The sequence below is a fragment of the Stigmatopora argus genome, chromosome 21, assembly GCF_051989625.1.
Source record: "Stigmatopora argus isolate UIUO_Sarg chromosome 21, RoL_Sarg_1.0, whole genome shotgun sequence".
Taxonomy (NCBI): Eukaryota; Metazoa; Chordata; class Actinopteri; order Syngnathiformes; family Syngnathidae; genus Stigmatopora; species Stigmatopora argus.
This window is the reverse complement of record NC_135407.1, coordinates 8,940,324-8,955,272: the sequence shown is the minus strand read 5'-3', so window position 1 is coordinate 8,955,272 and position 14,949 is coordinate 8,940,324. Positions and strand designations below refer to the sequence as shown.

Genomic DNA, 14,949 nt, shown 5'->3' with positions numbered 1-14,949 from the left:
GTTTTGTCGCCGGACTTTTGGTCGCCGGACGTTTGGTCGCCGGTTGTTTGGGTCCGGGCGACCAAACGTCCGCGACCAAACGTCCGCGACCAAACGTCCGCGACCAAACGTCCGCGACCAAACGTCCGGCGACCAAAAGTCCGGCAACCAAAAGTCCGGCAACCAAACATCTGGTCACGTTTTTTTCATATTCTTGTATTTTTCATAAGTAGGGGGAAATTCTACATTGAATTAGCATCATTTGCTCCGCAATCTTTAATACTAGCCACTATAAACCCTTAAAAAATGGTAAATGTTTAACCAATTTTGCATGCAAATGTATGCAACAAAGAGCAAGAGCCAATTCTATTTTCTGTTTTTTTTTTAAATCACAAAAATGTGACTAGAATATCGTGTGAGGCATAAATAATTTAAAAAAAATGCTTACATGGCTAGTTATTTTGCATTCAATTTAACTGTTGAACCAGCCATTCCCTACATGTCAAATGTACAATTAATTACTGAAACATGTATAGCTGGTTTCTTAGCAGCTAACGGTATCTCGCAGTGCAATCTATTAAATAAAATCCATCTTTGTCTTTCTGCAATGCTCCTCTAGCCGTGACTAATTACAGGCCATTTTTGTACTATAGATAACGTCTTGGAGCCATCGATTTCACATAGCTTTCTTAATATCAACTGTTTAGCTGATTGTCCTTGAAAATAATCCTGAGTTGAACATTTGAAGGCCTTCCAGACTCTCAACTAAGTACTAAAGGACTCTCACTGCTTTTACTGAATGCTTGTACCTAGATATTCCCTTTGCTATCTCCCTCTTTGACTTTCACTTTCATGCCGAGTGTGTACGTGCGGCTATATGAGTGTATTATACATGATATGCCTCATTACCCTGATGAGCAGCTCTTGAAATAACTTGGCCATTTACCCTGCATTAATGAGATTGTATCCAAAGCCTTTGCAATTTCAGGTAATAGAGCACTGTGTCATTTCCTCCTAATGCTTTTAAGGGAAAGCACATACTATACTGGTAGGTGAACTTGTAATGATAATTTCGAGCACAACCTGGTCAATTTGACTTTAGAGAAAATATATTTCCCTTATTTCGTACCTGCACCATATAACAATCTAGTCAAGGACATGCAATAACATAAAATGAAATTCCACATTTCCAACGGGTGAAAATACAACAGAAGCAGGAAATCATCACTAGAGGAAGTTTAGTGATATGCAAATTTGTAGAATACAGTGGTACCTCGAGATATGAGCTTAATGCGTTCCGGGACTGAGCTCGTACGTCGATTTACTCGTAACTCAAACGAATGTTTCCCATAGAAATTAACTAAAAACAAATTAATTTGTTCCAACCCTCTGAAAAAACACCAAAAACAGGATATTGGAAAAACATTTTTACTTGTTCTAATTCGCCATCTGTTAACAAAGTAACAAATAACTAGTGGTTTAATAGTACTAAAATTTGTTTAATAATACTAAAATTAGACGGATTTCACATAGAGGGGGGAGGAGACTTTTTGCACGGTAACGCGCTCGTAACATAACATAAACAAATTTAAATGAACTTGGATTACGATGCAGACACTCAAAAATAAATTTAATCCAACTTTACACTAAACTTAATTCTAATTTTGTTTTAAATATTTATACCTTTCTTCTCCCGGGTTGGCTCTATTTGCCCCGCCTCCACCCTGACTTTCAGATGCAACCTATCGAGGGTTGTTTGCTTTTGTCTTCCCTTAAAAATATTCCCAAAATGATGCACACAAACGTCTTCACATTAGAATAACGCACAACCACTTGCCAACGAGAAGTAGTATATACTCCGCTCGTATTATCAAGCAAGCTCCTCCGCCATTCTGCACTGAACACTGAAAAAATTGCAACGCTCTGCCCGGTGACATTACACGAGGGAGTTGCGACGGGAAAGACAGTGCCCATTATGTTCTTATGACCAGCTTCTCGCGTCCGCTCGTATATCAAAATTTGTCTCGTATCTCAAGATAAATATTTGCAAAAAAAATTAGTCGTATCTCAAATTGCTCATATGCCGGGGCACTTGCATGTTGAGGTATTACTGTACTATTGTGACAAATATTTTTCAGCAACTTCAAGTAAAGGAACCATCTTTCACCTCTGAAGTGCCAGGGAAAGTATCGTGATGTATTGTGGTTGCAATGCGACAAAGAGGGTAGAATATTGCGATCTTGACAGCCTCTTCTGTGTCAAAAAGACCATCAAATGGTCTTTGCACGCTCACATTTCTTGTCTTTCAACAGCTGACTGCACAACTCTATTTTGATGTCTCTTCAATCTGTAGAAGGCTTCGGCTCAGTCTCTAATATGCAGCCTTGGAACGGTGGCCAATGACTACCACACAAATAAAGTAAAAAGGTGTTGTAGTTGTGTTTTGTCAGTTCTGCCTTGTACAGAATAAAATGGCACTGTTCATTAAAAAACGTAAAAGTAAGACTTGGTGATTTGAAAATTGAGATATTAGATAGAAAAACGTTTTAAGTCAATCTTGGTCATGGAGATGCAAAGTGACATACAGTCATACCTCTACTTACGAATGCCTCTTGCATTTGCAGGTTACGAATTATCTTATATACAAAGGAATGACTCGAGATACGAAAAAGATCCAAGTTACGAATATCCCCCAGAAGTAAACGCATTTCCTTATCCGTTATTTTATTTGGAAACTATTGTCGCGGATGCATTAATTCTCACTTTAGAACATTGCTACCCTCTACTGGGCTCTCATTTCATTGCTCTAATTTCATCACTAATTTCATCGCTCTCATTCAGGGATTAAAACGTACAAATGCAACGCAGCAAATATTTTCACACACACAATAAGGGCACAAGTAAAAGTCTAAAATGTAGTACAAGTGGACGGCTTTCTGCCTTGGTAGAACGGGCTCTTGCCGCCATCTGGTGGACAAACACGGATATTACGTCTCTGATAATAACGGCCACGGAGGGAACTATTTCAGCAGTGCAGGGGGCATTTTCATATGCTTTATTTATTTTAAGACATTAATAAATAATATCCTTATAGTATTTTAATTTTTGTGTTTCCTCACATTTCATACAAAATTGGGACACTTTAACCATTTTTAAAGGGTTTAGTTGGTAGTTGTGTGAGGACCGTGGAACGAATTAGAGAATTTACATATAAAGTACACCTCTAATCACGAAATTTGCATTTGATTAAAAATCGTTATTCACAATCTGACAATAATTTCTATTTGAAATAGATGATTGATAAAGAGTTAAGCTTTTTAATATGGTTGAAGGCTTACCGATCCGCAGAAACACTTCTACTTACATTGTGAACAAGTTTTAAAAAAAAGTTTCTCCTCCTACAGATACCAAAACAGATAAGGTAATGAACAAATGATGAATACTTGTAATATCAGACCATATGCCTCAGAGGCCGCGCATTGGAAAACAAAAAAAACTCATAGACTTACTTTTATGTTGCTTTAAACGTAATGTCTCACAAAGAAGTATATAGACAGCTCTAGGCAATAAGTCAGTCTAATTGTGATTTTGGGATTACTCCAAGTCAAAGCAACAAAGTGGCCGTGAACTTAGTATCAATAAAAAAAAAGATTGTCTTTCATTCGCACCACAAATTCTGATCGTCTGTACAGTTAAAAAAATACGGTGGAGTGGAGAGACAGATACATTTATTTTATTACACATTAAGAATGGTAGCTTGTGGCATCAGGCTTGAGGAGTTTGTGTACTCTGAATTGAGTATTTTCTCTAGTGAGTTTAAGGGACTTCTTATTTAAAAAAAAAAAAAACTTTCCATAAGGAAAAAAGATATTTTTTAATGTTTTATTTACAAGCAGGGGGCCCGGCTTTGCCAATCCCACCTGCTTGGTTAGAACCAAAAGACAATTGTTGCGCTATTAAAAAATCCTCTTTTGAAAAATGGTTGCTTAACAAATAAAAGATTGAGTTTACATACTTAGAGAAGGTGAAGAAATTCAATCACTCGTCTATTAGGATCCGACAGCCGTTTCTGGACACCATAAAAAAAATCAACTCTGCAGTTTGGAAAAACATAGCGAATTTTTTTGACAAACACACACACACACTCACACACCCATAAATCACGTTTTATAAGGATTATAGATTAATTTATTATTGTTATTAGCACCTATTTTGTTCAATAGCTCCCAAGCCATTTGACAGATTGACACAAAATTTACAGAAAAGATAAGTTCTGTTCAACGAACACCTTTTAGTTTTTGAACAACCCACTCCCTTTATTAATTATTAATTTATTACTGTAACTTGCACCTAATATATTCAATATGATTCAATTTTCTCCGATGTTAACGGACAAACACACTAAGGCACACACACATTCTCAGAAATAGTAATATGTATAGATATATTTATCAGTCCATAATATATGAGCAATATGACACTGCAGGAGTACAGTGACACTGCAAGTGCATGACATCATTTTTTTGCAGTTTGTGCTCAATAGATTATTTTTATGACAATACTTTTTGGCGATTAAGCTTACAGTTTGGGAAAGCCTGTTCATTCTACTTTGTCAGTTTTTATTGACACAGTTGAACAGAACAAGCATTTGTGAGATGAGCACTAGGGCTGAAATCTGTGGGTTATGCTCATGAAAAAATTGCCAAATCTCTGCAAATGCAAAACAGCTTATTTTGCTGTTCCCATTTTATCTTCTTTTGAGCTTCTTAGTTTTAGTCTTGCTACACCGATCAGTAAGGTGTCTTCTTTAAATATTCCCATTTAAATGATCTGAATAGGGCCAGTAAAATAGCCTATCTTATCTCAAAACTAGTCTTCAAAGGGTCCTGGTTTTTGTTCCAACTGATCCAGCACAGACAGCTAACCAATGAGGTTTATGCTAAAATACCCAACAATGACTCCACTCAACTGATTCCACTTGTATGACTCAAATTTGGTGAAAGTTCTGTGGTCAGAAGGAAATCCTGAACCCAATGTGGCCCTTTGTGGACTAGTTTAGAGGCCCTTGCTCAAGAGAATGTGAAAGAGAAGAAATTCATCCTAAATCTTCAAAATAAAAGCTTAATGTGACTACAGTTGCACGGTACTCGGACGTTTCGTCGAAAGACGTTTGGTTCCCGGACATTTGGTCGACCGGACGTCCGTTCGACCAAACGTCCGTTCGACCAAACGTCCGGTCGACCAAACATCCGGTCGACCAAACGTCCGGTCGACCAAACTTCCGGTCGACCAAACGTCCGGTCGACCAAACGTCCGGTCGACCAAACGTCCGGTCGACCAAACGTCCGGTCGACCAAACGTCTTTCGACGAAACGTCCGGTCACGCAGTTGCACATATTCAGATATGTAACATGCAATGAAAACTAACATCCTCAAATACAACCATTGCCACCTCTAGTCACGTTCAAGATGGATTCTGAAATCTTTGCAAACAAAACACGTATGAGCCCCTGTAATTTATAACATTGTAGTTTTATGTGTGCCTACATTAATTCAAGTTTATTAAATTGACAGTGGTAAGAAATGGCTAACTGTGGCCATTTTATTGCCAGATAAACACAAGTTGTTGTGGCTAACTACACACAAATGTGGTTAGGTGATATTTATGCATGTTTAGCCACATTGGCTAAGAGGTTTCATGGTCTAGTGCCAACCCTGTCAAGCCTACGGGTTTAGCTTGGGCTTGCTGTTCATGCCAGAGTGACTTTCACAACCACGTTGGCTGATTTAAAATACCAGTTTTCTCTCCCACAGAATTTGATCACAACCACTTACATTTGAGTACTCATTAATAAGTACAACTCGCATTATGCCTACTTTAGAGCAGGCTTACATGTTGTCGTCTGTGTTTACACTAATAATGTATCTCCACACTCTTTTGGTGTCATAACATAGCAGCATTTTTAACAAATACAAAAGTAGGGTATTAGCAGAATACAAATACCGTACTTTTGCTTGCGTAAAATACTACTGGAAGAATGGCATTTCATCTTTCAGTAATATTTATGCCAGCTTTCTTGTGTTTTTTAATGGCTATGCCATTGATGCTGCTGACTGTTAAACAAATAAACTACAGTAATACCTCCACATACGAGTGCCCTGACATACGCGCAATTTGAGATACGAGTAAAATTTTGAGCAAATATTTATCTTGAGATACGAGACAAATTTTGATATACGAGCATACAGCAGACGCAAGAGGCTGCTCATAAGAACATCATGGGCACTGTCTTTCTCCCCGCAACTCCCTCGTGTAATGTCTCTACGAGCACTGGGCGGAGCGTTGCATTTTTTCAGTGTTTTTCCCCCCCGTTATTGCAGAATGGCGGAGCTTGCTCGATAATACGAAAGGAGTATACTACTTCTCGTTGGCAAGTGGCCATGCGTTATCCTATTGTGAAGACATTTGTGTGCATCATTTTCGGGAATATTTTGAAGGGAAGACAAAAGCAAACAACCCTCGATAGGTTGCATCTGAAAGTCAGGGTGGAGGCGGGGCAAATAGAGCCAACCCAGGAGAAGAAAGGTATAAAGATGTAAAACAAAATTAGAATTAAGTTTAGTGTAAGGTTAGATTAAATTTGTTTTTGAGTGTGTCTGCATCGTAATCCAAGTTAATTTAAATTTGTTTGTTATGTTACGAGCGCGTTGCCGTGCAATAAGTCTACCCCCCCTCTGCGAAATCTGTCTAATTTTAGTACTATTAAACACATTTTAGTACTATTAAACCACTAGTTATTTGTTACTTTGTTAATAGATGGCGAATTAGAACAAATAAAAATGTTTTTCCAATCCAATACCCTGTTTTTGGTGTTTTTTCAGAGGGTTGGAACAAATTAATTTGTTTTTTTGTTCATTTCTATGGGAAATGTTCGTTTCAGTTACAAGTAAATCGACATACGAGCTCAGCCGGAACGCATTAAGCTCGTATCTCGAGGTACCACAAATACACAAGGCCAATGTATTCTTTAAATAAGCAGTCCACACAAAAAACTATATAAATAAATAAGAGTTAATGGCAACAGAAAAATCTGTTTTGAGTTCTAATAAATAAGGTAAAACTTAGTGAATAAGGTTGGGTTTTTACAACTTTTGTTGACAAAAGTTGACAAATCGTCCGCAAAAAGATAGACATTTAGTTGAGCAGAGGTGCATATCCTGATATGAAAATGTTAAGAGAATAGAAGGCTTGAAAATATTCTTTGTTTCTTTTGAAGGCTTTAAATCCAGACACACGCAAAGAGATTCTTGCGAATAATAGTGATGACGTTGCGATGTACAGAACATGTTAGCTATGATTGGGTACAAGTTGCATCTTTATCGTCCAGAGTTTATGAAGTTATCAGAATGTGTTACTGGCAGAGAAGATAACAGATTCTATGTTCTACCATTGTCTGATCCACTTCATCATTGAGTCAAAATCATAGATATGCATTGTATTTATGGAGTAAGACTAACTATCTAAGACATTACTGATATGAACAACATTCCATTTTTGGCTAGTTGAAGGCTGCTTTCATTTTACAGTCTATTTCTGTTGAGTAATGCGGTTTTAGAAAGTCATTATTCACTTGGTGCATTAAATTAGTAATTTGTTCACACTTGGGATTTCTCAAATCTCCATGCTTATCAAGCTTTATAATTGGCATCACTTCATTAATTAATACGGTTGTATTATCATCACATTAAAGCTGATTGGGGAGGGTTTGTTGATCCATTATACAGTACAGAAAAATAAAGCTAATCTTGTAATGGTATTACAAGATGAATACAATCATTTATCAGCATTTGCCCCATTTAATGCAAAATCAAAAAGAAGACCACAAAGCTTTCAGTGAATATTAAGAACCCCACTGTTGCTTTTTGAAGAACAGCAGTTCAGAAAATGAGAGGGAGAGATTTGAGATAGCAGCATCTGCTTAGCAACGAATGAGATTCAAGTATGTGCCGACTTTGATGACAAGCATGCGAAGGGAGCGAGTGGGGAGCAGGGAGGAAATGTAGCAAGTGGAGCATAAATGTGCTTTCACTCAGGATTCCTCTGCTAATCCGCCCTGTCGCAGGCAACTCAAATCGCAGCTTTGACTCCGTGGATGTGGCTGGGAATTACAAGTGTAAGTGTCTGTGAGTGAGGAGAGAGGATTAGAAGAGAGGAAAGGGGTAGAGAGGAGAGAAGTACAACGTACAGTACACTTTTTGGTTCTAGTTTTGCCAGTCAGAATTTTACAGTCATCCACAAACCTAATTGAAAAAAAAGTTGTTCAAATCCAAATACATTGATTTGAAATTTCTATGGACCTAATTTTAACAGATTGATGATAGCACTGATAAAATTATTGATGCTCATTAAGCAGTTTATAATAATAATGCTTTTCATTTTACCTCCATCCTCACATCATTTCTCTCGCTCTCTTTACCTCTCTCTACCTCTCTCTCTCTACCTCTCTCTCTCTACCTCTCTCTCTCTACCTCTCTCTCTCTACCTCTCTCTCTCTACCTCTCTCTCTCTACCTCTCTCTCTCTACCTCTCTCTCTCTACCTCTCTCTCTCTCTACCTCTCTCTCTCTCTACCTCTCTCTCTCTCTACCTCTCTCTCTCTCTACCTCTCTCTCTCTCTACCTCTCTCTCTCTCTACCTCTCTCTCTCTCTACCTCTCTCTCTCTACCTCTCTCTCTACCTCTCTCTCTCTCTACCTCTCTCTCTACCTCTCTCTCTACCTCTCTCTCTCTACCGCTCTCTACCGCTCTCTACCGCTCTCTCTACCTCTCTCTACCTCTCTCTACCTCTCTCTACCTCTCTCTCTACCTCTCTCTCTACCTCTCTCTATCTCTCAATCTACCTCTCTCTACCTCTCAATCTACCTCTCTCTACCTTTCAATCTACCTCTCTCTACCTCTCTCTACCATGTTGTTACCTCTCTACCTCTATCTACCTCTCTCTACCTCTCTATCTCCCTCTCTCTACCTCTCTATCTCACTCTCTCTACCGCTCTCTACCGCTCTCTACCGCTCTCTACCGCTCGCTCTACCTCTCGCTCTACCTCTCGCTCTATCTCGCTCTCTACCTTGCTCTCTACCTTGCTCTCTACCTCTCTCACCCCCCCCCCCCTCTCCCTCCCTCTTCTTAGTGGCAAGCGGAATACAGGGGAGTTGCTTCCGCTTGCGAGTTTCAGCGTGGATTTTCACGTTTGTCAACTTTTTTTCTCTGAAAAGAATCTGCGATGTAGTGAAGCCGCGAAAGTTGAAGCTGTGAAGTGAAGCAGGATCACAGTACCAGTATCCTCCCCTAACGCAATCTGCTTCTTGTACTTGATGTAGCTCATTTCTTATCACTGTCTGTCCAAAAAACAGAACATAAAGGATTGCCAGGAGTTGGAAAACATAATGGATTTTATACTAGGCCAGCCTGAAAAAAACTAAATATATGAACCAGCACTAATTTGATCTCTCTAATTTGTTGCAGAGTGTCTATCACCATAATGATAATTTAATAAGTAAGGTAGCAATAAAGCAGTGGCGAAACTGACATGCAGAGCCAAGACACACACATTAGTTAGTGAGGAGCCACTAACAAAACTTTAATACTTTCATAAAGCTATTAAAATAACAAGGACTTGCATTGATGAAATGCCTTCCCACACGTTCGGCAAAATACTGGCTCAAACTGATGTTTTTCTTCATTACACAGCTGTTTTTTTTCTATTTATCTATTATTTAAACCAATATTTTTTTCTGCCGGAATGCACGTGGTAGATGTAGTCGGTCCCCATGAATTCATGTGAATTGTGGATTTGTGTGCATTTAGTTATCAAAGCTATATATTTAAAGAAATTTGTTACAATCTGAAAGCAAGGGTTTAAACATAGTTTACTTCTCGTTTTAAATAAAATCCCAAATTGCATATGTATTAAAATGGCAAAGTTAAGGGAAGTCAAACTTGTGGAAGTAAGTTGCTTACTGCTCTATTCCTGCCTAAGGGACCAGTGACCCTAAGTGGTTTGTGTCGAACCGTCTATACCCAAAGAGAACCGGGCCAAAAAGTCTCAATTTGCCGCCAGTTTTGAAAGAAAAAAAAACTTCACTGACTTTATAAACTTTATGAATTTGCTCAAAGGGAGGGTTGAAGTGCCAGTGAGTGTTTGTATTGACATTTCCTTGGGGAATAAACCCTTTTTATAAGGGATTGTGAAAGCAGATAAAAGCCTTCTCTAGCAGAGGTGGCAAAAATACAATAGGCATGTTGTCATCCCCGCATACGCCTACCGCCGTGACGGTCTCAATTCATCGTCGGCATTGAGGTGGAACGTATGCAGTGTCAGCTGAGTGGCACAGAAGTTTGATAAATTTAGCCTTTTGGTATCTCGGAGTCAGCACACCGTCTGTCTTTACTAAGCAGTTGAGTGTTTGCCAAGTGCACCCATTGATTGGGGGTTTACCTTTGTGATTTGGACTGCATTGCTAATAAATAAGGGGCAAGAAGGTGAGTGTGTTGTTGCTTTAAACATAATGATGGGTGGTCAAGTATTGAAGGTAAGCCTGAGCAGACTTGCACAGTCAAGCAAAATTCAGCAATGTTTACTGAGTAGACAGTTTTACTGACAAGTTTATACATCTCTTGGTAGAGAAATAATCCAACTACTTTACAAGTCTGTACAGGTGTTAATATCATTTAAACCTGAAATGAACCCTTCGGAAACAACTTACATAAACAGAGCCCTGCAAATTTAAAGGGTTGTGAAGCAGGGTTCTGAGAATATAACAAAAAGATTTTGAAATAAGGCCTTTAGATTTTATTTTTAATGGTTATTCCAATAGGGTGGCTTGGTGAAACAGTGGTTTGCGCGTCGGCCTCACAGTTCTGAGATTGAGAGTTAAGATTCAACCTTCCGGTGTGGAATTTACATGTTATCTGTGGCTTTGGGCAGGTTTTCTCTGGGTACTCCAGTTTTCTCCCACACAAAAACAAGCAGGGCAGTCTGGTTGAACACTGTAAATTTCCCCTAGGTATGTATGAGTGTGAATGGTTGTCCGTCTCTTTGTGCCTTATGATTGGTTGACCACTAATTCAGCGTGTCCCCCTGGTGCGCATAGCTGGCTAGCATAGGCTCCAGCGCCCCCAACACTCTCGTGAGGGAATATGTGGAACAGAAAATGAATAATGAATCAATGTTTTTCAATGAGGCTGACAAGAGTTTCTGTTGACTCATATTTTTGGACCTCATTCTGTTCTTTCAAGGAACATAATTTGTGACATTTGAGTTATTTTTTTTAATTAATCAAGTTTATGTAGGTGTAAAATTCACATTTAAAAAACATCAAGAGAGACACTTCTCGTTAGTATATTGTAAATACTTCTGAAACTAAGGAATGTAGTTGGTCAGCAATTGATACTTGAATTTGAAATACATAGGTAGGTATTTATGGGCAATTTGGCAGTATATGTGTATTTGTTGGGTATGTGTATAATATTTTTAACTTGGTGTCTATGTTGATTTTTCTTAACTGGCAGTTTTTATCCCATGGCATTGTACAGCATATTTACATTAAACTAGCGAGTGCTTGAGCAATAAAATGTATTTGTATTTTCTGCACAATATATGCAGTTTTCTTTGTTTTATAATTTTTGGTTTACATTGAACAAGACCTCAAATGTAATTTAGATTGTCCAACCAGCATAACATGCATGTTTTTGGAATGTGGGAGGAAACTGGAGTACCCAGAGAAAACCCACGCAGGCCAGGGGAAAACATGCAAACGCCAACCAGGTGGACCAATCTGGATTTGAACCCAGGACCCGAAAACTGTGAGGCTGACGCGGTAACCACTCATCTGCAAGGTTTATATACAAAACACAAATCATGTGTTAAAGGGCAGCCAAAACATAATCTTTCTTATCGTTTAAAAAAAAAAGTTTTGTGAAAACGACCCCCAAGTTAAAATCCATTTTGTGTTTACACTCCCACTGGACGTCTGATGACATGAGAACTGCCTAAAGTTAGTAATATTTTCTAAGTAAATTAAAAACATCTTTCTTTTACTGAACCCTTTTATGTGAACTGTGTTTGATGCTTACGCAAGTCTATGCTGGATCTTTCTATAAAGAGTCATAGTCATGGTTTTGGATATCAAACCAGATAACCTTTTTTAAATCTCTTTGTGCTTTTAGTTTCACAAGTGATCCATCCACTGGTCGAGAAAACAATTGTGAAAAATGAGCACAATATTTTCTTCTCTTAAGCAATGGCTCTAAGTAAAAGAAACACTCAAGACAAGTGCTCACTGTAAATAGCACTGTAACATGACGCATAAAAAACTACCGTATTTTCACGACTATACGGCACATCGTATTTTTAGCCGCAGTGTCAGTAACGAGTGCTATTTATGTATTTTACACTCACAAAGGACACATTTATATACGCAGCCAGGCATGGCAAAACATACACCAGCTTAAACATACACGCTACACCCACACGCTAAAAACATGTTTTTAAAAAGGCAACGGAAGCAAAACTGAGTTCGGTTGTACAGTGGTACCTCGTCATACGACCGCTCGTCATACAAAATTCTCGTCTTACGGCGGAAATTTCGATCGAATAATTCGCCCGTCATGCGATCAAAATTTCGTGATGCGACCAAGCCAGGTCTTTTTTGCATATCTTTCATGTATAACAATATTTACGAGCACGGAACGATTAATTCAGACGAGTTTCTCCTAAGACCAGGAAATGCGCAACGCGCATGCAAAAAGAGGGCTTTCTGGGTAATGAAGTACACTCGTGCACACAATACCCATAGGCAATGGCAACCTTTCTCAGAATAAAACTTCATTACCCACAATCAATACGTGGGTAAGCTCAACTATTGTATTTCCTGTTATTCTTTCTAAGGAAAGAAGCTCGCGCGATCGTTCTTTAAAGACTATTTCTCGTTGGCAAGTGGTCATGCGTTATCCTATTGTGAGGACATTTGTGTGCATCATTTTGGGAATATTTTGAAGGCAATACAACAGCAAACAGTCCATCGATAGCGAACGTGAGGGTGGAGGTGTGGCAAACCGCCAACCCGGAAAACGAAGGTAACAAAAGATTACAACAAATTTGGAATTCAGTTTTGTGTAAAGTTACATTAAACGTATGTTTGAGTGTCTGTATATATTAATCCAAGTTAATTTAAATTTGTTTGTTCTGTTTACGAGTGCGTTGTCGTGGAAAAAAAAAACAGCGGTCCACATCGCCATGTTCCTTGTGTGGCAAAAACCTCTCGCAGAAGCTCCTCTTACCGCCTCTACGGCACCTTCTTTAGAATTCCATCGATGAATCTGACAGAGTTCCCAATAACCTTTTTTAAAATTATTTAAATCAAGAGGAGAGAAACTATTTTCACTGAGATTACAGTACTTAAAGGATTCACAATATTTTATCCATAGATTATATTTTACAGTACATTACAGTATTTCTATATGCCCATAAGTGTAACATTTAAAAATACACTTCTTGATAATTGTACATGTGTAGGTGTATTTTTGTAGAGGCGCGAAAACGTAGTATGGTAGGAATAATAGGCCAGATTCTACTTTGTGGTTTTTGATTATCACGGCCATGTTTGGTTTACATTATCCATGAAATTCGAGGGATTACTGTATAAGTATTACCTCATTAGCTGACATTCACTGCAACACATGTCCAATCAATTTTGACAAGGAGGGTTGGCAGCAATCAGCGACTCTATGCTGAACAGATATCCATGGCAAACAACCTTGTTTTTTTAGAATGCAGAGTAAAAAGAGGGATTTAAGAAGTAATAAGGTAAGAAAGGGAGGATATACACAATCGGGGTATAATATATAATTGAGACCATCTAAAAACTGGGCGAGCCATTCCTCTCTCCGGCCGGGTTATGTCACCTGCTTTTTAGGTTAAATTACCAGCAAATGCCACAGGAATTCATCATAAAACCTGGGGAAGCAGCCAACAATAAAGGCCTGCAAGTAGAGGGCAAAGAGAGCCAGCCCACAATGTGGATGAATTACTTTTCAATTCAAAATTGCAAGCCCACCACCCCACTTATTTTTTAATTTCTGCATTTCATATTTGAATTAAGAAAACAGTAAAGAGGACAGACATGCTAATTAACAGGGTATTAAGAAGAGGAGTATGTAAGGGAGGGAGGGAGGAGAGGGAAATAGCTAAGAAAGCATGGGAAAAGCAGCGGGTTGGGGGGTGGGGGGAGATGGAAGAAGGCCGCAAAAGTGAGGCACTGTGGAGAATTAATAACATGCCAGATCTCTCCAAGGCCTCCTTAATGGGCTGTGACAGGAATTTATTCACACTTAGGCTGGTATCAAATCAAACGCAAGGCAAGCACCAGTGGCAGGCTTCAGCTCAGGGGGGGGAATAGAAGGTTGCTCACAGTATTGGAATAATCGGGGGCTATGGCATATAGGTCCAGCATGACAACCCCCATTTGGGATAAAAGCTCATATCCAAAGCATTTGGGAGACAGCGCATACAATGGAAGTACAGTCAAGACAAATTATGAGTGATGAGTCGACTACAAGACTGCCTGTCTCATAACCCAGATGGAGTGGTTATCAAGAGTCACTATGAATCACTCTGAGAAAAGCAACCTCAGACCATCAGTCAGACAGAAGGTTGCTTTCCACATATTTGCAAAGTAGCTGCTACAGACAGCTGGCCAAAAAAGCTGTACCAAATAACCAAGTTCCAGCTAAATGAGCAATGAGGAAAAATACACTTTTCCTGTACTAATTGGCATGTGACCACTCTTGCTAGCTTTTCATTAAGGAAGTAATTTGTGGCCACATTGGTGTGACTGCATTTTTTATTATAACACTGCCCACGACTAAAGGACCCAGAATTGATATGCACAATCACATTTTACCACACCAGGG

At 38.9% G+C, this 14,949-nt stretch overlaps 1 protein-coding gene across 2 annotated transcripts in view; it reads right to left on the bottom strand.

The window, feature by feature from the left end:
- The window catches only part of med30 (mediator complex subunit 30), a 41,628-nt gene that overhangs the window by 1,554 nt on the left and 25,125 nt on the right, over positions 1–14,949 (bottom strand). The gene's annotated exons all lie outside the window — the stretch shown is intronic.